Raw genomic sequence first — 24,019 nt, forward strand, 5'->3', positions numbered from 1 at the left:
TCCTGCTCCCCTCTATTGTGTTGGTTTCTCAGCTGCCCCCCACCACCTTACACCTCTCTACAAGCTTGGTGAACTGAAAATAGCACGGGGGTGTAAGAGCTGGGCTCTGGGGCCAACATCCTGCCTGAGACATTAGTTCCACCCTACCCAGCTGTGATATGAGCCCGAGATTTCTCAAATGTGAGATGGGAAGGAACTGAACCCACTTCCCAGGGCGGCTGTGGAGACTGAGATCACATATAGCCACACCTCGGCGTCCAGCACACGTGGGACCCCAGCCGCGTTGACCCTGATGGGAATCCCTCTATGCCCCCTCTGCTACCAGAGCCAACTCCCACCAGTAGCTGTGGAGGGTGCGTCCTCTATTCCCACGCCACTCACCTCCCATCACTCCACACAGTGACCTGCCGCGCAGCAGCCACCAGCAAACCCAGCCCCACTATCCAGGCTCCTGTGGATAACCGAACCCTCACCTTGGGGCGTCTTCTACTTGCGGTTCCAAAGGGGGCCGAGAAACCGCCCTCAAGGGCACTCACCTGTTCCTTATTGCATGTAATGACCTGTCACGCAGGTCCACCAGCAAACCCGGCTCCACCATCCAGGCTCCTGTGGATAACCGAACCCCCACCTTGGGGCGTCTTCCACTTGCGGTTCTGAAGGGGGCCAAGAAACCGCCCTCAAGGGCAGTCACCTGTTCCTTATTGCACGTAATGACCTGCCATGCAGGGCCACCAGCAAACCCGGCTCCACCATCCAGGTTCTGGTAGGTAACTTCCCCCACCCCGGCTTCTTCCTAGGTGTCTGGGAGGCTCAGAAACTGCCCTCCAAGGGCACTCATCTGTTCCTTATTGCACTAATACCTCGTTTACAGAAACCCACTTTGACTTCCAGCACTGCAGGTGTGACAATTTAGGAATCCTGCTTGCTTGCAAGCTCCAAGAACTTGAGGTCATGTCCACCTCACCAGCACTGTCCCACTGTTTAAAATTCCAAAATACTCTTTCAAAATGCTAGTGGCATTTGGTTTGCACATAAAATGCTAAACACCTTCAAGTGAAACAAGTATCTTCAACAGTTTGATTCAATCATAACATGTGAGTTACACATCTGCGAAGTTGTAAAGCCTCATGCATTTATAACATTTTATGCATGGTCAAATGATTAATATAAATTATGAGAATCTCTAACAGGTTTTTTTTCTGACATTAGATGACCAAAGGAAAACTGGGTTCTGGCTGGCTTGTGGGTCTGTAGAGGAAGACATCGGCTGACACAACCAAGCTCCTTCCCACTGACATGGCCTCATCCCAGGCCCCTCACCCGGACGCCCGTAGGCCCCTGGAGGAACAAGCTGACCTGCCCACATTTCTCAAATGCACAGCTGTTGCTCACACTGCAGATGGAGCTCAAGGCACGAGCAGGCCACCACGCTAAAACTACCACGCAGCGTCCACGCCAGGTGATGGTGGTTTTCACTCCATCCCAAAGCCCCATATTTGAGTTTACAGCTATGACTACTAAATGGATTTTTAGACCCTCAAAAACATACTTTGTTTGCTTTTATGCAACAAAGTTAAAAGATTATCCCTCAGATACAGGCTCTGAAACTGTGGAATAATTATTTCGGAACAGAGCCTCTGCCAGATCAGGATAAGCACTTGGGACAACACCCCGTGACCTCAGCCCACACAAACCCATCCAGAGACCTCCCGCACTGCTCTGTAATTTCTGTGGATTTCTGTAAACGCGGTATTAGTGCAATAAGGAACAGATGAGTGCCCTTGGAGGGCAGTTTCTGAGCCTCCCAGCCACACGGCCATGTTCAGGCTGAAGCCGCACCACCTGCAGAAACACTGTCCCTCCCCGAGGTGTGCCTGGCTTCTCCCTTTTTCCAGAACTTAACAAAATCTGAAAGGACAGGTCTGTGTAGAAAAACACAAACTACTTGCGATTTCTTTTCCCAGTTCAGGCTGTAGGAAGCTCCTTTCAGCCCTCACCGTGTTCTGACTGTGGCTTGGTTCCCATAAGAAATAAAGTCAGAAGCCGGGCGCAGTGGCTCAAGCCTGTAATCCCAGCACTTTGGGAGGCCAAGACGGGTGGATCACGAGGTCAGGAGATCGAGACCATCCTGGCTAACACGGTGAAACCCCATCTCTACTAAAAAATACAAAATATTAGCCAAGCGTGGTGGTGGGCGTCTGTAGTCCCAGCTACTTGGGAGGCTGAGGCAGGGGAATGGTATAAACCCAAGATCCGGGCACTGCACTCCAGCCTGGGCAACAGAGCGAGACTCTATCTCAAAAAAATAAAAAAATAAAATAAAGTCAGAATTCTAGTCCCCGTCTCCTGGGCGGTGTGGCAGGCATACATACCTTCAGTTACATGAGGAAAGGCGTGGCAAGCCCCCTTCCTTCAGTAAAACTGCACAGTTCCCAGAACCCTGATGCCATCCCCCTCACGCCACTCTGAACACCTGGACAGAGCACATTTCAATGCGTGCACCTTTGTAGGCTAGTTTTCTATTTCTCCACTAAATCACCCCAAATTTAGCGCCCTAAACACTGACTTATTTTCTCACATTTCTGGAAGCTGGAGTCCAAAACAGGTCCCACCAGCTAACGCCCAGGTGTCAGCAAGGCTGGCTCTGGGGGAAGCGAACATCTCCTTCCCTCCTGTGGCCTCTAGAGGCTTCACACATCCCCTGGTCCATATGGCACCCACCAGTCTTCAGAACCCACAACGGCCCTGATGGCCCAACAGGAAGACGCAGAACGTCAGGAACCCAGGCTCCAGTGCTATGGCCAAGCCTCCCCAACCTCCCAGCATCTCACGCACTCCCGTGCGAGCTAGTATAGATTCCACTTTAACTAGTGTCACCTGTGTAAGGGGTAAGTGCCCAGCTGTGAACTGGTTAACCTCACCCACACAGACGCCGGGAATAAACTCACAGGCCATGGACCACTGCACAAGCAATGAGCGACCACCTGTTCGGGGACCTCCATGGCCCAGCAGAGCCCTCCGGTGCCTCCCCATGGGCTCAGGGACCGGCGGCCAGGGTCTGCAGAGCCAGAGGGCCCTGGATTAAAAAAAAAAAAAAAAAAAAAAACGGCAGCTCCTATGTTGGGACGCACCCGCCCGTGGTTGAGTTCCCGGTACTTTAAGTAGCCCAGGTGGACAAGCCGCTCCGCGTGCAACCCCATCACCAGAATAACGCCTGCACGTGGCGAGTGCACGGGTGTCCACCCCTCAGCCCAGCTGGCCGCGCAAAGCACATCGCCACCGTGATGCCCAATCAGACTCAGCTGCTGGCACAGCCCAGGCATCGGACCCCAAGAACATTCCGGATCACAATTCACAGTAGTGATTGCGATCAGGGCCACATGTGGCTGAATGTATTTACAGGAGGACGCCACAGCCGATCTATCTGGACTGAGAGCATTTCCCACTGTACATTCTTACAACACCATTTTATTTGCACTTTATTAAACTTTTATGGCTTTTTCTGCCTATCTACTTTATGGGAGTGTTCTTGTTCTTATGACTGCAGTGATACTTCAAGCTACAGCTATCAATGTGTAAAATTAGTTTGGAAGGCGCCTTATCATTAAACATTTCACAAGCAAGCAATCAGAGGCACCTAACCTGGAGGCCCGTTTTCTTCTCTGAGCCAAACCTACCTTGGACTCAAAGAAAACAGCACACGGAGAGGGGCTGGATCTCCAGCACTCATTTCTAGGGGGCCTCCTGGGGAGCAGATATGGAGGGAGAAGCCCTGGGCTACGGCACTGTTGTACTAAAGAAAAGTCCATTTGGGTAAATGCAAGCACCAGACTTAAGAGATTAAGCAAACCATGAAAAGAAACCACTAACTACAGCTTCTCCAAAACAGAACTAAACTCCCTTTAGTTTGAATTGGAAAAGCAGAAGTGATGATCAGGATACAAAAGAAATGACAAAGTATCTGAACACAGGAGAATAAACAAGGGCCACTGTCTCTTCCTGTGTCAGTGGGAGCCTCACATCTAAGCTGGATTTAGAAGGTTGCTACTTTGGACTGAAAGTTATCCCCAACCCTAGGTTGTAAGCAAGTGGAGTAGAACGCTTCAATTATTTCAAAGTTTAGAAGTAAAGTTCTGCAACTCTCACAACCATTTTAAATGGTGTGAATTTTAAAGTGACTCAATCTGTTGGCTGGAGTATCTAACGGCTTAACCACGGGGTCATGTTGGAAAATTATTCCAGTTGCTTTTGTTTTTCCTACTGAAGATGTATTTGAACGTTCTTGTAGTTTGCAGTTGGCTGGTTCTGATGTTTGGTCCTGAGGAGGCCCAAGTACCCAGAGAGGAAGAATCTGAAACCTCAAGACACTCCAGTGCTATCTGGGGAGATGGAGACCCCAACCCAAGGGCCACTGACAGACTCAGCATGGGCGCATCGCCGCCTGACGCAATGGGCCACATATTTTCCGCTTACAAAACAACATAAGCACATACCCCCAGGTGTGCACCCATGCTCTGTACACGTTCATGTCTGTCCATGCCAATACCAGTACACACCCCCAGGTGTGCACACACGCTCTGTACACATCGGTCCCCGCCAACACCAGCACACACCCCCGGGGGTGCAAACACACTCTGTACACGCTCACGTCTGTCCATGACAACAGTACACACCCCCGAGGTGTGCACACATGCTCTGTACACATCTGTCCCTGCCAATGCCAGCACACATCCCCAAGGTGTGCACACACGCTCTGTACATGCTCACACCCCTTCCTGCCAATATAAGCACGCACCCCCAGGGGTGCACACACGCTCTGCACATACTCACATCTGTCCCTGCAGTCTGAATTAAACAGTCACGGAGAGGCAGAAGAGGAGGAGGAAGGACGCAATGGGCACTGAGGTCCTGGGCCGGCTCCCCTCCCTACCTCGGGAGACACCCCTCATGTGATCCTGCTGTCACTCACCCTTCTGCCTCCATCCTCCATCCTCCCATATGGATCAGGAGGACGCCCACTGCACAGAGCTGTGATGAGCATGAACAGAAGATGGCAGGAGCTCATGCCAAGGTGCTGAGCACGGGGCCTACGGAGTGCTTCTTTCTGCTGTGGCTGATATCATTAAACAAGAGGCTGACACAGCTTCCGGAGAGAATGTCACTCACTGAGAAACTGAAACGTGTGACCTAGGAGCCTGTGAAGGTCTAAGAACCAACAAACCAAATGATTTTGTTTGTTTTTCAAACACTGTAGCCTGTTTTTTCTTTTTTTAATGCTCTACCTTGGGTATCATTTAGTTTAATTTCAAAGTAAGTCCAATAAATACACAAAATCACAGGACTGAGCATGGAGCATTGTTTCACTTCATGTCCTCCAGCCTTTAGGACACATTAAGGAAAGACATGATTCCAGGATTCCCATTAGAAAGGCTGCCCTGAGGCACCTGCTGGGACAGCCAAATTGCAGCTGTTGATGTTGCCCCCAAGCTGCTTGGATGAAGCAGAAGATTCCTGAGGTCTCTTCTCTTCTGTGCCTCACCCAGGAGAGAAGGTGGAGGGAGAAAGGTGAGAGAAGACAGGAAGAATGAGGGGGGAGGGAGGGAGAGAGGAGGGGGGAGGGAGGGAGAGAGGAGGGGGAGGGAGAGAGAGAGGAGGGGGTAGGGAGGGAGAGAGGAGGGGTAGGGCGGGAGATAGGAAGGGAAGGGAGGGAGAAAGGAGGGGGGAGGGAGAAAGGAGGGGGGAGGGAGAAAGGAGGGGGGAGGGAGGGAGGGGGGAGGGAGGGAGGGAGGGAGGGAGGAGGGGCATGTTCCATCCACCAAGGCAGCTGCACTGCAGAGAGAATGGAGGGTGTGTTGCCTCTCAGGACAGCAAGTTCAAGCTGTTTATAATTGTTAGTGTAAACAGTGACCAGCTGAGGACAGGGCTGTAATTGGAGTTGACAACGTTTTATTTTCATAGTTGATATTGCGGACCTGGATCTAAAGCACCGTGCCTTGCCCTTTTGCCAGATGGGCCAATGCCTCTCTATACTTAAGTCTATTTGACTAAATACCTGATATTGACTAGGAATTATGTTGTGTAGGATACCCCTTACCACAGTAACGTCAAACTCACGTTCTCAATGCAATTTGCTCAGGGACTGGCTTCTAACTCTGGGTGGGAATGTTAAACTCAGTCCAGTTCAATTCAATAAGCATTTATCAAGAAACTCCTAGACCAAGAGCTGTGTTAGACACTGGGTATGGGGTAATGGGGATACGAAGATGTAGAATTAGGACTCAAGAAGCTCAAATGCTCTCATTTAATTCCCTAATGCAATTACCCAGCTTCAACCTGAGGGCTGTAATGTCTAAATTCACTTTTTCTTCATTCCAGTTCTACATAACAAAGCATAAATAATAATAGAGGAATGATTCCGTGTTGGACTATTCAGTGGACAGAGAAGAGCCTTCTGACCGGCGTGAGACACTGTCTCCATTTCCAGGGAGCCTGTGACGTGGCTGCACGGAGCACACGCGTGAAGATTCAGGAGCACGAGCGTCAGGTGACGGGAGGAGCACGGAGGCAGCACCAGACAGATGCCTGCCGAGGGGCCGCTGCAGCCGAGCTGGCCGGGAAGGTCACGGGAGCGGGCGCAGGCGTCTCCCTCCAGCCACACTTGGTTTTCATGAGGACGCGTGCAGGGAAGGGGATGACACCGAAATGCTGTGGCGCTGAGGGGAGGAGGAGAGGAATGCAGGGTTGAGGGCTGGCCACCACCCCTTGCGTCCCTGCCCCTATGAATGCTGCCAAAATCAGCCCCAATGGGGAGAAGTGAGGTGGCTGAAAGAGGTGGACAGACTTGGCTTCCATGGAATTCACAGATTCCAGTCATTAAAATTACCTTCTGAGTTTTCATTTGGAAAACTTTGCAAAGGTACTTAGGGACAAAAGGCAGAAAGTGAAACCAACACAGTTGGGCTCAAACCGCCGCCCTTCTCCTCTCTGCATCCAACACCCACCCTGAGCCCCTGAGTGCAAGGACCCGGAGCTGCCCAGCCCAAGGGCGCGGCCCCTGACCAGAGGAGGGAGCGGCACAGCGGGGCCCCCAGCATGTGGATGGCAGGATCTGTGCTATCTCAGTTCCAAGGCCCCAAGCAGAGAAGGCCTGGGGCTCCCAGCTGAAGCTTTGCTGTCTCCTCTGTCACCAAAGTCGAGAAGGACTGAGTGAGACCAACGCCGGACCTGCCGGCTCCTCAGTGGCTGCCGATGTGGCCCTCAGGCTGCGGGTGAGACTGTCTAGGGGAGCCCAGACAGCAGTGAGAATCACAGCCACGAGTGCTCCAGGGGACCCAAAACACAAGCGCAGCCTGAGGAAGGCAGCGACCGCTCAGATCCCCGTCCAGGCTTGTGTGCCACACTCCAGAGGCACACGGCATCAGAACATGGCGCTTTAAGTGGCTTTGTGGGGTGCAGGAACACAAAGTGGGGCCTCGAGTGGCTCAGAAGTCACTCCCACCAGACAGCGGGGACCTGGGCGGCCCCTCTGGACGTGGCTGGAGTCTCTCCAGGGCGGGCTCCAAAGTTCCACGGAGGAGGTGAGAGTCCGTCTTGCTCTGACCTGAGAAAGGCCCCTAATAGGTATCCTGAACATGCAGGCACACAGCTGGCTGACTCATCTGAAGGGACCTGCTGTTGCCACAAGCCAGGGAAGGCTGGAGAGAACTCGACTAACACAAGAACCTTGCCCAGGCACCCACCTGGGGCGCCCACGAGAAAACTAGGGAAGCTGTGAAGACGGAGGTCTGCACGGGGCTGGGAGAACCCAGGGAGGAGCCGCACTGGGGACCAGGTGGGACGGAGGGCTGGGCCTCACAAGCAAAGGACGGAGGCGCTCAGTGCCATGAAGACCCCGCTGCACCCACAGCTGCAGGCGTGGCTGGCAGCACGAGCTTGGTTGCAGGGGCCCAGGAGCACGTGTGTTTGGCAGGAACTGCCCTCCTGGAGCCGCACTACGGGTACCGTCATTTTAGAGGCAGGCACCTGATATCAACGATGACAATCAACCATGCCACCCTGAATTACAGCCGTGTCCTCAGCGGGTCACTCTTTACGCTGACAATTACAAAGAGCTTGAACTCGCTGTCCCAAGAGGCGACAAGCCCTTCATTATCACGGCGGCAAGCCTCTGTGCGGCCCTCCACCCCCGCCGCTTCCCGTTGGGGGCAAGTGAAGTCCCGTGACGGTGACTCAGAGCCAGCCCAGTAGCTTCAGTGCAGGAAAAATCACAAACACTCAAACACATCCTAAACATGGGCAGTTGGTAGGAGCCGATTCCTCAATTCAACCTGTTCGGAGGCTTTCTGGGCTAGCACAGCTCTGATCACAGGCTTGCGCTTTCTGCTCCCTGTGAAGGGCGGCGAGGAGGCCGGGCTCTGCCATTCTGCAGGCTCCACTACGTGAAGTCTGCCCGGTGGCCTGTGCCAGACAGTGTGACCGTTGCCCGCAGCGAATACTCGGCACAGCAGAGCCGGCGTGGGGAAGAACAGAAAGTGCCCTGTAAACCCGCAGAAGACGCTAAGCCACGCATGGCCTCACGTGCACTGCGTGTCAATCACGGGAAGCAGGAAGGAGCTCTTAATAGTTCCAGTAAATGCAAAGGCCGCCCTGGAAAACTGCGTGAAACTTTCTGACAACTCACAGGTGAGGAGCCACTGCCTGAGACACAAAGGTAAAGAATTAATCTGAAACTGCATATTATAAAACTTATTTTTAAATGACGGTGCTTAATTGAAAAGACTCCCAAAGAGTACTGCATTAGAAAGTGACAGAGTGAAACCCTGAGGCTGACCACAGGAGTCCCTGGAAAATTCACCAATGGGGACATTTTTTCCCAGTGTCAAAACTAGGAAACAGAAGAACTGCACCTGATAAAACATTCAATTAATCACTTGAGTCCTCCCCACATACGAAGCTATGTTAAAAAGTGTTCCCAGAAGCTAAAGTGAGCAGGAGGGCTGTGAACACACAAAGAAAGAGCCACTTCGTCTGCGGACCACGACAAAAGAAACGCTAATGAGTGCCTATGACATGCTGGAGTCCAGGGCTCTGGGTACAGCTGTGACGGGGACACTCAGGGTTCCACTGTCCAGATGGGAAAACAGGGTGGAAACACCAGGGAGCCTGTCCCAAGGTGCAGAGCCAGTGAACGGTGGTTCATACTGGGCCAATCCCAGCTGCCAGGCTCTGGGGCTCCTGGGGACAGAAGCCTGTTGACTTCACTCTGGTGTGTGAGAGGCGGCAGCATCCCCCAAAGGAGCCTGGAGAAGTGGTGTTACCCTCCATCCCTCCATCCCCTGTCCCCGCTGTTACCCTCCGCCCTGTTCCCAGAGTTACCCTCTGTCCCCCCATCCCCGGTGCTACCCTCTGTCCCCTGTCCCCAGTGTTGCTCACCATCCTCCTCACCTCCGGGACTCTCTCCCTGTCCTCCCTCATTTTCCTGTTCACCCAGAGCACGTCACATGACTCTTCCCTTTTCAAGAGGCTCAGCTATACCCAGAGGCATTCCAGCCTATTCAGGACAGGACACACACCCTGGGGAAATGCTAACACAGGGTCGGAAGGGCCTGAGACCCTCACTGTCACCCAGGAAGGATGGAAGAGCCCACGGTCATGCTGCTTGTGAGGCAGGATGAAAACATCTGTGTCCAAAATATTATTTTCACTAGAACTGTTCAGACCATTCGTGAACGAATCAGTTAAATACCAGCAAGGGCCATTCCCACTTATTCTCTGGCTACAGTTTTCCACCCACCAGCAACCACACTCCTAGGAATTATCCCTAACGCAGAATCAGCGCCTTGTGCCTTTAGGAAAACCTCTTTCTCTCCAGCTTTGTCCTCCTTCCACAAAAGGTGCCTCTGACTGCCTCACTCACCGTACCAGGATTTCGCTCGGCTACAGAGGAAAATCTGCATGGGGCTCAGAGGTGGGTGGTCCCCTCATGGGCAGCAGCTCTGTGACATCCTCCGAGGAGCCTGGCCCAGGCCTGCCCCACACACCAGGACTCTGCCTTCTGGCCCTCGGGCCCCTGAAGCTGCTTTCCTTCCTGGTGTCATGCCCCAGACAAGAAGGCCGGACAAGAGCCCAGGGCTGCTGTGGGTCGGGAAAGTCTCCTGACACCTCCCACTCCAGGACCCCCCATCAGCATCCCAGCATCTGGACCTGTGTCACCAGCCGCTCTGCCGTGCAAGAGAATTGGATTTTCAGCTGGGTGCGCTGCTTCCCTAAACAAAGTAGGGTGTTGTTACTGAGGAAAAAGGAAAAAATTGGCATCTTCTTGGCAACCCCGCGACATCCAGCCACCGGTTCTCACCACCCCAGAGATGTCCATCCAGGGCAGATAGTGTCTTCAACCAAGCGCCACTGACCCAGAAGTGCAGTAATTAGTACACTTTCACCAGAATCACCCACTCCTTCACCTTTACACCCAAGAAAAACATGTTTGCCAGGCAAATTAGATGTCCAGGAGGTGTAAGGAAACCCCAAGCCTGCTTTAAGCCTCAGACTTTTGAGACCGTTGAGGGCTGTGCGCACAAGAGCAAGGCTGCACCCGAAAGCTCTGCTCCTGCCGGACGTCATGGACAGACCACACTGCTCAGCCACATGGACCCTTCCAGGACTTCACGAGAGGGACCTCCGTGGTACATGCAATGATGTGCACTTCGTTCAGCCTCGAACAGACCACGCCCTCGTTACAGGGTCAGTGATCCACCCCCTGCCATCAGCTCCCCACCTCACCGAGGGTCTGCGTCTGCATCTGTCATAACTTTGCTGTTTTACCCGGGTACTAAAATGCAGCATCGGAATGTTTAAAGGTCTTTAAATATCAACCCTCCGGGTGCAGTTCTTGGCACTTTAATGCGGTCACTCGATGCAGGCCTCACTCACAACTCTGAGGTAGCTCATACCTTTCCTACCTAACCAAGGAAGAAACGAAGGCATGGAAGGTGCAGCTCCTAAGGAGCAGATTAGGATTCAAACCAGTGAACTTCGTCACATGCTGAGCTACCTCCCAGGCTGAGATAACATTCAAAATTAACCAGGTAGAACAGCGTTCCATAAATCAGCCAGAAATGGTCCTTGTGGATGGGCCTGTGGTTATTCCCTGAAGAACAAGACCATTCGCCCAAAAATCCACCTGTGTCACACTCAAATGTTTACATATACAATTATTTTTAAAATACCCCAATCAAGCATGTTCACAGCCATTTAGAGCCATACAAATTGTCTGCTTTGCTGACAATCAACCCAAGACCTCTGTCGGCAAAGGGCACGGTGCCAGGTCCAGAGAAGGTGGGACAGAGACACAAACAGGAACCGCTCCGTTTCTTTGGGAGCCTCGCTCTGATGGGCCCGCGAAGACATGGCGCAGACGGCGGGGCACAGGCAGAGGGCAGGCCAGGAGAAGGGGCTGCATTGCCGGGAGGCAGTGCTTTGAGCTCTAATGGATGGAACACTGCTAACCAGCGAAGGTGGAGAGAGGGCAGCCGTCTGAGAGGACGAAGAGGCAGCAAAGCACAGTTGGCCTCGGGGAACTGGAAGCCACAGGGACATCAGGCTGGGTGCTGCTGTCTGCTGGCCACCGGCTGGGAGACTGTACTGGGCCTGGAGGGACATCCCTGACACTCCCCACTGGATGCCAGGGGCACCCCCAGCCCCAGGTGAGAACCACGGATCCCATGGTGAATGAGGACAGCCTGTGGGAAGTAGGGCTGGGACAGCTCTGCACGGTTTAATAGGAAAGTTGGGTTCTATTTTGTGGGGTTTTGGTCACGCCAATGGCCGGTCAGTGCTGTCCATCAGGAAGTGATTTGAGGATAGATTAGAGAAGGGGCTGCCAAGGCCAGCTGGGCATTCGCTGCCTGGGTCCAAGGAAAAGGAAATAAAGGCTGGCGATGTGACAGTGTGGGGGAGCACAGAGGGAAGGAACTGGTGGAGACACAGGACTGGCTCCGCACAGGGCCACGAGCAGCTACCCGGGGGTCGTCCTATTAATTCTCCTTAGGGTCCAAGAGGCGGCTGTGAGGATCCCTCTCCTGAGGACAGAACTGCTCCAGAGCCACACAGCGAGGATCCAAAGAACCAAGATCCCGGCCAGCTCCAAAGTGGGCGATCTTGACCCCTCACCCGTGGTCCTGAGGCAGGGATCAGAGCCCCCTGGACACACAGACCCTCCCAGGAACTGCAGGAAGGGGAAGCAGATGCCCCGGACCAGCGGCAGGACCCAGGGTTTCTGCCCTCCAGGGCACATTTGGACCAGCCACTGCACAGGTGGACACACGGTGCTTTAACCCGCGCTGGGGAAAGGAGCCCTCGCTGTCAGGATGGAAGGGTGGAGACCCCACCCTCGATGGGGACCGGCCTCCCTACTTTAACCCGCGCTGGGGGAAGGAGCCCTCGCTCTCAGGGTGCAGACGGCAGCTCGATCGGGCTGGCCTCCCTGCTAGGCACAGCCTGAGCCACATGACGAAGTCCAGAGAGGATTACCAATGTACACCTGGCCCAGCTTCCGGCAGCCCCCGACCAGGCCACTACCCTCACTCCAACAGCCCGGTCCATCACCAAGCCCCACCCTCTTCTGCCAGCCCTGCCCCCACAAGGCCCCTCCTCTAGCTGCAAGTCCCGCGCCCCAAGGCTCAGCTTGCCTGCAGCCCCGCCCAACTGGCTCCACCCCATCGCCTGCAAGCCCCATCCCCAAGGCCCAGCTCATCCCCGCCTACGAGGCTTCACTCCTCACCTGCAAAGAGCCACCCCTTACTAAGCTCCTCCCATCACTTGCACAGCCCCGCGCAACATAGCACTACGCCCTCCAGGAGCCCCTCTTTTCACCCGCGCAGCCCCGCCCTTCACCAGGCCCCACTCCATCTGCATAGACACGCCTCTCGCCACGTCCCACTTCTCCCTTGCCCACTTCCCCCTCCTTCTACTGTCCACATCCTGCTGCTGGCCCCACCCCGCCCCTTTCGTCAAGCCGGCCGCGCCCCTTTTACCCGTGAGCACGCTTCTCCCCTTGCCGCCTCCTTCGGCATATCGGCCCCGCTCCTCCCGCCCATCGCCCTCTGCACCGCCCTCCCGCCCGTCCCAGAGCAGTGGAGGCCCGCCCTTTTCATCTACAGCCTATCGCAGAGGACGTTGCCGTTCGCGCTGACCAATAGGAGTGGTGGCCGTCACGGCAAGCCCCGCCCCACGCCCTACGTCGCGTTAAGTGGGGTCCCTCGCCAGCCCGGAGCTGGTCTTACGCCATGTGGCGCTGTGGCGCGCAGAGGGGGTTGAGTTCTCTGAGGCGGCTGAGCGGCGGGTGAGGCGCTGCGGTCGGCGGCTAGAAGTGCTCGGCGTGCTAGCTCCCGGGAGAGGAAGGTCCAGGGCGGGCCGGAGACGTAGGGGTCCCTGCGCCCAAGCCTTGCAGCTCCCCGCACTGTGGGCGCCCCGCACCCCGAGGCCCTGCCGGGGCCTTCCTTGGGCTCCCACATCCGGGGTTCTGAGGCCGGAGGACCCCGGGGCGATGCCCCGGGCTGGGGGCCGGGTCTGCCCGTGGCGCTCCCGGCAGGGCCCTCCTTTGGAGTGGGCTTTAATGGGGGTAGTAAATGGGGCCGGCAGTTGCGGTTCTCGCTGGTGTCTTTGCTCCTAGTTCAGTTTTGTTGGAGGCCGAGTCCTTAAGAGACCCGAGGCGCCCACAGCCCACTCTTAAAGTCCGGCTGTGTTCAGAGAACTGAAGCCTCCCGGAATTTAACTTTTTTTGGTTTTTTAACGACTCAGTTTATGGGGGAAAAAATTGACGAAGCGGTTTAGTGCTCATGGTAATCCACGAGCCCGTATTTAATGTAACAGTTCAGCGCTGCCGGCCCAGGCCGGGGGGAGACACGGGGCGTCCGTGGCGTGAGTTTGGCAGCAGGTTACTGGAAAGTTCGGGGGAGACCCTGGCCTTACCGCTCATGGGTTTCCTATCATGTCCTTGCTCATAAGTAACTTCTTAAAATGCGTCTCTGTCCCATAATTCTGAAATTTGCTAAATCAGTAAGCAAATGTTGACTACAGCATATCTTCATAATGTTGACAGTGACTGAATAGGTGTTTTCTTTTCCCCTGTATATATCTTTAAAATATTTTGGTGGGATATATTAATGTAGAAAAGCCCGTAAGACATATAGTACAATTTGAGAAAATAAAGTGTTTTTTTTTTTTTTTTTTTTTTTTTTTTTTGAAGAGACGGGATCTTGCTCTGTTGCCCAGGCTGGTTTAGAACTCCTGGGCTCAAGTGATCCCCCTCCTCAGCCTCTCACATTGCTGGGCTTACAGGCGTAAGCCATCTCATCCAGGTGAGAATAATTAGAAAATAAGTAGGTTGGGCGCGGTGGCTTACACCGGTAACCGCAGCATGTTGAGAGGCCAAGGCGGGCGGACCACTTGAAGTCAGGAGTTTAAGACCAGCCTGGCCAACATGGTGAAACCGCGTCCCTACTAAAAATACAAAAATTAGCTGGGCGTGGTGGTGAGCACTTGTCGTCCCAGCCACTCAGGAGGCTGAGGCAGGAGAATTGCTTGAACCCAGGAGGTGGAGGTTGCAGTGAGCCGAGATTGCACCACTGCACTCTAGCCTGGGCAACAGAGCAAGACTCTTGTCTCAAAAAAAAAAAAAAAAAAGTGTCCGCATGACCAAGCTGAAGATTTCCCCTAACTGCTCATAACCCTCTCCCTCCCGCTTAGATTAGCACTATCATACAGAAATGTCCTTGCTTTTTAAAAATATTTTACCATCTCTATGCATTCTGACAGTATCTTGTTACCTGTTTGAATAATACCTGTTTAGGATAATACTGTATCGTGTGTATCTTTTGTTTAACATTATGTGACCTTCATCTTTGTTATATGCAGTTGTAGGCACTTTTGTTGGTTAGTTTTTTTTTTAATTGAATGATTAGTCTGCAGTTTATCCATTCGCTGTCGTTACACCTCCAGGTGAGTTGAGTTTGGGACTATCAGAGTTTGTGCTGACAATCTTGTCTGTGAGTGCTGGTGCAGCAGTGTAAGGTGTGGAGGATGTAGACCAAGAGGTGAACGGATTTCCAGTATTCAGATTTTTTTTTTTTTTTTTTTTTTTGACGCCCAGGCTGGAGTGTAGTGGCGTGATCTCGGCCCACTGCAACCTCTGCTTCCCGGTTTCAACGATTCTCCTGCCTCAGCCTCCCAAGTATCTGGGACTACAGGCACCTGCCACCACGCCTGGCTAATTTTTGTATTTTTAGTAGAGACTGGGTTTCACCATATTGGCCAGGCTGGTCTGGAACTCTTCGGCTTCCCAAAGTGCTGGGATTACAGGTGTGAACCACCATGCCCTGCCTGCTTAGCTTTCTAAAGAATGCCAAGTGTTTTTCCAAAGTTGTTCCACTTTGTACTCCCTGTGGGACAGGTAGCAGTGTATGTAGCAGTATGAGAGCAGTATGACTAGCAGTGTGTGAGAGCTCCTGGTAATATTAGGCTTTTTAAAAAGTTTTCACCAATTCGGTAGGCATGTAATGGGATTTAACTGTAGTGTGAATTTCTTCCAATATTTTGAAGGCTTGTGAGGATTCTGTGAGGAAAAGAAGCCCTTTTGTTTAAGAGTTTCTTAAGGGGAATTTAAACCATAATTGTATTATAGTTATTTTTGAACATGTATAAAGAAAAGGTTTCCAACACTGAAGCTTTAGGTAAGATAAAAGGTCATTAAAATGGGAAGGGTCTTACCAGAAATTAGTTTTCTGGAATGTGCAAGATTTTGGAAGATGCAGTATTTAATTTTTATCTAATTAATGATCTTTATCATGTAAGAGTATTTTCACTATGTGGCTGAATAATGTTAGCCAGATAATTTTCCTGCAGCTCATCTAACTTAGATGACCTTTAGTCTAGACATGCACACCACAGAGCGTGGCGATGGAACAGTAACCGGGCTTGTGAGAGGGCTCTACAGTATCAACTAGGAGACAAGATCCACGGATTCACCATAAACCAGGTATGGGTCCTTCTCGGCACCTCCTCATAAATCCACATACATTGCAGGTGTGGTTTCTGGCATAGGTACGGGCCCTTTAGGGTGGAGACTAGCCTTGTCCTCGTGTCCCAAGGCCCTGGCCCAGCTCCTGTTGCATGATGGCTACTCGGCTGAACAAAGCTTGTGAGAGAAATGACCCCCGGTCCCTTCCTGGAATCCCGCGAAGCCTGATTCTTGTCAGATTTGAGAGAGTAACACTTCCAGCTGGGTCTGTCATCAGACACACTCAGGTTTCTGCAGCCAAACCTGATGATTCGCTGAGTGTGAACACGAAGACTCAGTGCCCTGATCTGTTCAGTCAGGTTTTGCCATCAAATAGTTTGCTCTAAACTTCTGCAGAATCTTTCAGTTTTCTGAGCCTTTTGGGTTTCAAAATTATAAAGAAGAAATTGTGGACTTATACTTACTTGGGTTTATATTAAAATGGATTCATTTTTGTTTTGTTATTTGCTTAAGTCTTTTCCTTTTTTTTTTTTTTTTTTTTAGCATAGTAACTAAAAATGACCACACTTCACATATTTGGCCAGCTGTTGGCTCTGTGCTATGCTTGATGTTGTAGCAAATTTAAAAAACAACTTACCGTCTAGAAAGACTGATGCGGCTGTGACTGGAAGCACATGGTGGATGCCATGCGGAGGGCCAAGGACAAGGGTGGGAGCTGCTGCTGCTGCTGCTGCTGCTGCTGGGGGGAAAGGGAAGAGCTCCTGGAGAGGGTGGTGTAAGAAAGCAGCTGCCTCTGGGCAGGGCTCCAGCAAGGGAACCAGCACAGTGACTAGGGGGTCCCAGGCAAGGTCCAGGCATGGGAGTCCTGACAACAGACTCAGAGCATTTGTGAAATCCTGCAAAGTGAGGGCAAAGACACCTCACTCTGGGTGAGGTCCTTATTAATAGTAGCCAGTACTATAAACTCACTCCTTTATTTTTCAAATTTTATAGAAATGTACTTATTTTTGAGACTGGTACTCACCATGTCACCCAGGCTGGAGTGCAGTGGGATGATCTGGGCTCACTGCAGCCTCAAACTTCTGGGCTCAAGCGATCCTCTCACCTCAGTCTCCCAAGTAACTGGGACAAGGTGCCCCCACGCCTGGCTCATTGTGTGTGTGTGTGTGTGTGTGTAGGTGGAAACTTGCTTTGTTGTCTAGGCTGGTCTCAAACTCCTGGGTTCAAGTAATCCTCTTGTCTTGTGTATTAGTCTAATCTCACACTGCTATGAAGAAATACCCAAGACTGGGTAATTTATAAAGAATGACCTAAAGAGTAAAGAGGTTTAATTGACTCACAGTTCTGCATGGCTGGGGAGGCCTCAGGAAACTTACAATCGTGGTGGAAGGCACCTCTTCACAGGGTGGCAGGGAAGAGAATGACAAGTGAAGGGGAAAGCCCCTTATAAAACTGTCAGATCTCGTGAGAGCGTACTCACTGTCACGAGAATAATATGGGGGGAACCGCTCTCATGATTCAATCACCTCCTACCAGGTCCCTCCCACAACATGTGGGGATTATGGGAACTACAATTCAAGATGAGATTTGGGTGGGGACGCAGCCAAACCATATCACCTTGGTTTTCCAAAGTGCTGGGATTAAAGGTGTGAGCCACTGTGTCCAGCCATAGAAACTTATGATAAGTCATGTTTCTTGTTTGAGAAATAGCTACCATGAGCGCTATTATTATTAAAGCTATATATTGTTAGAAAGCAGACATCTCACTGTATCTGCTGATTTTAAATGCATTGATCATCTGTTACAAAGTACGGTAAGCTTGGAAACGAGTAATTTAACAGCGGTAGATGATGCAGGTCGTAGTGGGCCACTTATGCATGGTGGTTGGATGGCAGGCTCCCTAGATTGGGCTGAGGAGACCCGAGGTCTCACCTCTGCCAGCGACTTGCTGTGTGTGCTTGGCCAGGTGACTCATGGCACCCGGACGGAGTGGGTGGCAAGTGTTGTGATCACAGGGACGTGGTATGTGATTGAGGGAGAGGGCCGGCTGGCATGACTGAAAGAGAAGACAGTTTCTTTCATACCGAAAAGTATGGACACTTACCAGGAGGCTTACCTAAAGTAAGGTCGGGGGCCAGAGTATGGAGCCACTGCCCCATCTCAAGAATAGCTACAACTTACTGTCCTAGGACAAAGGGGAAATGAGGCTTGAGACTCAATAATTTTAGTAGAAATCTCTTATATTTTACAATTTCACTTTTCATTTGTACCCAGCTAGTGATTATACTCTGTATCCATTTTCCACACAAAATCCCAAGGACCTTCAGAATCTCCTCTCGGTGTATTTGGACGCCACCTTTTTCCCATGTTTACACGAGCTGGATTTCTGGTATGTCATGAGTGATTAACTAGTTGATGCAGACTTTAGTATTTGAGTCACTGTCAGCTTATAATTATTTGTCCTCAGGCAGGAAGGATGGCGGCTGGAACACGAGAATCCTAGCGACCCCAGACACCCTTGGTCTTTAAAGGAGTCGTCTTTAGTGAGATGAAGGGAGGGTTTGTAAGTTTTCTTTCTTTTTAATGTTGTGTTCAGCTTACCTTACCCATGTACAGAACCATGATACAGACACATCTGGAAGGTGGTTGATTTTTATATAATATTCTCATTATAGGTGACATGTTCTTGGATTAGCTAGGTCAGTGCTGTGAGCAGAAGCCAGGGGATTAGCGGGGCCAGGATGCTGTCTCAGACCATGTCTGACGACCCCCGTGTATGATCTGCAGCGAGAGAAAAGCTCTTTTCATACCACTATCAACACATTGTCTTTTTCACTCATTCTTGCCCAAGTACATGGTGTACTTTCTAGAGGCTGCGTGGCGAGGTGTGTGACACGCACCAAGCTGCATACAGAGCAGATGGGGGAGTCCAGCTTCACCTCTGACCCAGACACTACAGAGGTTTGCAAAAAAGGCAACACAGCATCACTCTAAGTAGTCAGTTTTTTACTTTGTTATGAGAAATATTTTTCAAACATATTTATATTATCATGTAATGATGGCTTACCTTAATGCATAAGTAGTTTTTAAATGTCTCAGCTTTAATTTAGAATATAGAAAAATTATATAAACACACACAGGCACCTACACAGGCAAAAAAGCCCACATAATCAAAAGCTGCTTGGGTCCTCATTAAAACCCATTTATGCCTCGTGTTCCATTATTGGAATCCTAAGCTTGTGGGAGTTATTTATATCCTACAGCTCAAGGTCATTGCCAAGGTCTGAATTTTTACAAAAAAAATTGCAACCTCAGGCATAAATGGGTTAATTTTTCAGAGTGTAAAGGAGCCTTGAGACCATTTTGGATTAAGAGCTGCTGTCCTGGGCCCGTGTCTTCATGTCCCCTTGTGACTTTGACAACCTGCCTGTGCTGGTGTCCCTGGGGCTCGTGGGTGGCCTGCTCTCTGACTCCCGTAGCCCCCCTCAGCTGGTGAACTATTTCTTACCTTTCATTCTCAATTTGGTGGTCTTTTCTTCCAAGGAGACTTCTTAAAACTCAAGTTAGGGTGAGAGCTTCTCCCCACTTCCCTCCTGGCTGGTGGGCAGACCTGGTGATCCCTCCAATTTGCAACACACATCAAAAAGTCCATTGTTCTCAATCCTTGGGTCCTGTGCATGGGTGATGAGTGATTGAATACGGTGTTAAACAATGCCTGCAGGGGTGTCTTTTTTTTTTTTTTTGTTACCATTAGAACAGTTTTATTTGCAAAGTATTACAGGCATATGCACCAGAATGTGATCAATTGGCTATATTGTAAGTAATGTATGTGTGTATTATTTTAAATGTATATATTCTTATTTATTTCACATTTCAAGACAGACAATGAGAGGATATTCCCCCAGCACCTTCAAAATAGACTTCTTCCCGACCACACGTACTCAGTGGTCTCCAGGGGTGACCCACTGTGCATCCCGGAGCTTACGTGAGAGCAGCTTAAGCAATTTCATACCACTCACTATCACCCAAGCAATGCTAGGTAATATTTTGTTGGAAAAGTTTGATGGTGGATTGTGGAAAGTTAACTTGTTTGTGTTCTTCCAATTTCATGACATGGTGTCTCTCACATTTAGCAATGCTTAGCTTCGAGCCTCTCCTTGGCATGGAGAAGTGCTCTTCCGATAGTGGATGCAGTCACAGAACCTTCATCACATCCTCACTTTCTGATCTATCGCTTGTTTCTTATGTCACTAGTATAAGGTCATTATAGTAATAATATAGTTATACGTATCCTATAAAACACTAATAATTTACATATAAATGCTAATGTAAAAACATATTTGCAAGGTTAGTTTATATAAAAACAATTATGAAAACTTTCAAGTATACAGAAAAGTAGACCAGGATAATGAGCCCCTAAACACTTATCACATAATAGATATCCTTTTCCTTGTGAAGTTTTTGGAAGTAAATTATAAATGTCATCATTTACCACTAAATATTTGAATTTGTGACCTGAAAACATGATTTTTTCTTACATGAGCTAATGCCATTTTCAGTTTTAATAGAATAAAACATACTTTCATAAAACTGCCTATTTCTTATTCCATATTCACATTTTCTAGTTGGCCCCAAAGTGTTTGCTGCACAGGGTCCCACAGATCACACCTGGTCAGCCCGGGTCTCTCCTGGGCACCCTCTCGGGGACGGCAGAGAAGTGTGCAGGCCGGGTTTCCTCCAGGCGCTCTCACTTTCCAGATGTCCTGGCTGCTCCTGTGTGGTGTTGGGTGCCATGTTCCTGTGTTTCCTGAGAACTGGAACTTAGATCCAAAGCCTTAGTTTGAGTCAGGCTGCACCTTTTTAAGCAGAGTCCCTCGTGGGGAGTTCTGCATTGATGGCCACATCCTACCATCGTGTGAGGCCTGCTTGCCTCCACCGGGGGGTCTCACACCAGCAGGGTGCATGCTGAGAGTCGGCCACTGTCTTGTGAAGATCTGCTTTCTCCCTTCAGCCACAGACCATCTGGTGCACTTGAGTTTCTGGTGTCCTGTGATAATTCCTCATCAACCTATTAATGGTTTTCATATTCATTGAGGATTATTGCCTGAATCATTTATTAGAGTTTGTGAAGTTTTCAAATTCTGTAATTCTTCATTCGTTTGCTGGACTTCTTCAAAGAAGAGCTCCACATCAGCTGGGGCTCTTGGGTTATCTTGAAATATGGTTCTGTGGAAAAGGCAGGGGCGGCTGCTCTCCCTGGGAAGTCCAGTTTGAGGAGGAGGGGTGGTGCAGGAACTACCTCTAATGTTGACAGAAGAAGCTGTCTTTTTTTTTTTAAAGACAGGGTCTGGTTCTGTCCCCCAGGCTGGACTACAATAGCATGGTCTTAGCTTACTGCAGCCTCAGCCTCCTGGGCCACCTCAGCCACCTGAGTAGCTGGGACTACAGATGTGCACCCCCATGCCCAGCTAGTGCTAATGTTTTTTGTAGAGACAGAGTCTCGCCGTGGTGCCCAGGCTGGTCTCGATCTCCTGAGTTCAAACAGTCTGCCCACCTTGACCTCCCAAAGTGCTGGGATTACAGGTGTGAGCCACTGCACCCAACATGGAGAAAAGAGTTCTTTCTTTTCTTCTTTTTTTCCCCCCAGTCGTCTTTGTTTTGTTTTTTAGTACCACTGTGACCTCACAAATATTTCTGTATATGTATATATTTGAGACCATGTGATCAGATGGAATTTATTTATTTTTATGCCGACATTTGCCACAGCTGTTGGCCCATTTTGGTCTCACTTCTTTGGTTTGTATGCCCCCATCCCCACCTCCCTAACGCAGGCACAGCCAGGCCTTCCTCCTCCAGAGGCTCAACTGTCTGTTTCCCAGGGAGCTCTGATTTCTGTGGCTAGTGGGGAAGGGCCTTTGGAGAGTAGCATCGGGACACTAGGGGTGGTGATTGCTCCTGGATTCTCTCAACCCCGAGAGTGTAAAATTTGTTTCTAAATTCTAGAATGAGAAATTTCTGAAGGTTCTTTAAGATACTAGTTCCCCAAACCTTAACCATAGCTCAGACAACATAGTAAAGAAAAAGATAAATTCTGTCATTGTAACCTTTTTCTTCTGGTTGAATAAATGTGTTATCTTTATTAACATGTATAACCTTGAACTTGTTGCCAAAAATTGACTTTTGTGAAATTGTCAGTTGGATTACTCTATTACTGTACCTAGGGTTATAAAGTATTTTAACAAATACTTCGTTTGGTTTTTGTCACATCTCTAGATGAAGTTTAAAATGAAAGATCAATTTCTGGCTAGGTGTGTTGGCTCATGCCTGCAAATTCAAGCACTTTGGGAGGCTAAGATGGGAGAATTGCTTGAGGCCAGGAGTTTGAGACCAGCAAGAGTAACCGTGAGAACCCATCTCTAAAACTTAAAAATTAGCCCACTGGGCATGGTAGCTCAAACCTGTAATTCTAGCACTTTGGGAGGCCGAGGCGGGGAGATCACCTGAGGTCAGGAGTTCAAGACCAGCCTAACCAACGTGGTGAAACCCTATCTCTACTAAAAGTACAAAAATTAGCTGGGTGTGGTGGCAGGCGCCTGTAGTCCCAGCGACTCAGGAGGCTGAGGCAGGAGAATGCTGTGAACCCGGGAGGAGGAGCTTGCAGTGAGTGGAGATGGCGCCATCGCACTCCAGCCTGGGCGATAGAGCGAGACACTGTCTCAAAAAAAAAAAAAAAAAAAAAGCTGGACATGATACACAAGGTGACCCCAGGAGACTCCTGTGCAGAGTAGAAACACACCCCAGCACTAAACTCAGTCCCTGAAGTCCCTGTGGGATTCTCCCCACCCCCCACCCCTGGGTCCACCTGTACCCACCTGGAAAGAACAGTGACACCGCCCCACAGCAGGAGCACCATCAGCGGCCGCGGCACCCCAGGTAGCTGGGCCACCCCCAGGGTTTCACAGGTGGAGAGGGAGCCTGGGAACGTGCATTTCTAGCAATTTCCAGGTGATGGGGCACCACACTTTTAAAAATACACAATACTAGGTCTTGAAAGGACTTCTATTCACTTGCACGTTGGTGGGATGGAGCCCTACATTGCAAAGGGCTTTTCTTCACGTGTCCTCCTTGAGCTCAGGGGCTGGCAGCACTTGGTGGGACCTAGTAGGGCGTCCCTTGCTGACTGCACACCCACAGCTAGAGCCCAGGCCCGGATTATTCTCACAGGAAGCCAGCAGAGCTCCTGACACCTCCCTGGAGGTATGAGAAAGCTGAGGCTCTGAGGGGGATAAACTGATTACTGGAAGGTAACGACCTTAGTGAAGTGGTGAAGCTACAGGGTAAACCCTAGTTTTATTTCCTTTTAACTTTCAAGACTTCCTGATTTCCTCTATTACGATACCTGTGCCTTAGAGTCACCAATGGGAACTTGAAGGAAAATAATGCCTGCTGAGGCCAGATGCTCATTTAATTGCCTGGGGGTGGAGCCTGTTTGGTTCTAAGCCCTCCCTCTGAACTTCTGAATGGTGAGGACTGCAAATCAGCTGCCTCCTGCTGGGCCCTGCAGGGTGAAACCTGATGAAGCCCCAGGAACATTCAGTGAGGGGTTAGGAGGGAGGAGAACACGGGTGGATGAAAAGCAAGAAGGAAATGCACCAGCATTCACTGGCAGGCTCTGTCACCCACAGGACAGGGATAAAGACGTGCACACCTGCAGTGCGGACTTTCACAGCCTGGCAATGAGGGCTTTCAGCCTCACAGGTAAATGTCACCTGTTTCACCACCTCCTTAGGGCTGTTCTAGGGCCCCGGCACACAGCCATTTGGGACAAAGGGCAGTTTCAGTGTCTTTCACTCCACGCTCAAGCTACAGATTGTCCTTATAGCTCAGGTATCCTGGGGATAATCCATCTTGTTTTGTTTTGGTTTTGGGAGCCCAACCCAAGAATCAAATAACTTTCCTAAGGATTTCCAGGAGAAAACATCTTCCCACCAAAGAAGAACCTTA

The 24,019-nt window shown here is 50.5% G+C and overlaps 1 long non-coding RNA gene and 1 pseudogene across 4 annotated transcripts; one reads left to right on the plus strand and one right to left on the minus strand.

Moving 5' to 3' along the window:
* Positions 1-5,787: 5,787 nt before the first annotated feature.
* LOC140712717 (uncharacterized) lies at positions 5,788-13,058 on the minus strand (annotated as a pseudogene).
* Positions 13,059-13,250: 192 nt separating this feature from the next.
* LOC140712718 (uncharacterized) lies at positions 13,251-22,260 on the plus strand. Of its 4 annotated transcripts, none has more exons than XR_012094416.1 (4): positions 13,251-13,339; positions 15,926-16,033; positions 16,559-16,723; positions 18,290-22,260. It is a non-coding gene; the product is annotated as an uncharacterized lncRNA (long non-coding RNA). The 4 variants fall into 4 exon arrangements; XR_012094415.1 differs by having other exon boundaries at positions 13,284-13,339; positions 15,149-16,033; XR_012094412.1 differs by lacking the exon at positions 13,251-13,339 and having other exon boundaries at positions 13,351-16,033.
* The last annotated feature ends 1,759 nt before the right edge of the window (positions 22,261-24,019 follow it).

The sequence above is a fragment of the Chlorocebus sabaeus genome, chromosome 11 (assembly GCF_047675955.1).
Source record: "Chlorocebus sabaeus isolate Y175 chromosome 11, mChlSab1.0.hap1, whole genome shotgun sequence".
Lineage (NCBI taxonomy): Eukaryota > Metazoa > Chordata > Mammalia > Primates > Cercopithecidae > Chlorocebus > Chlorocebus sabaeus.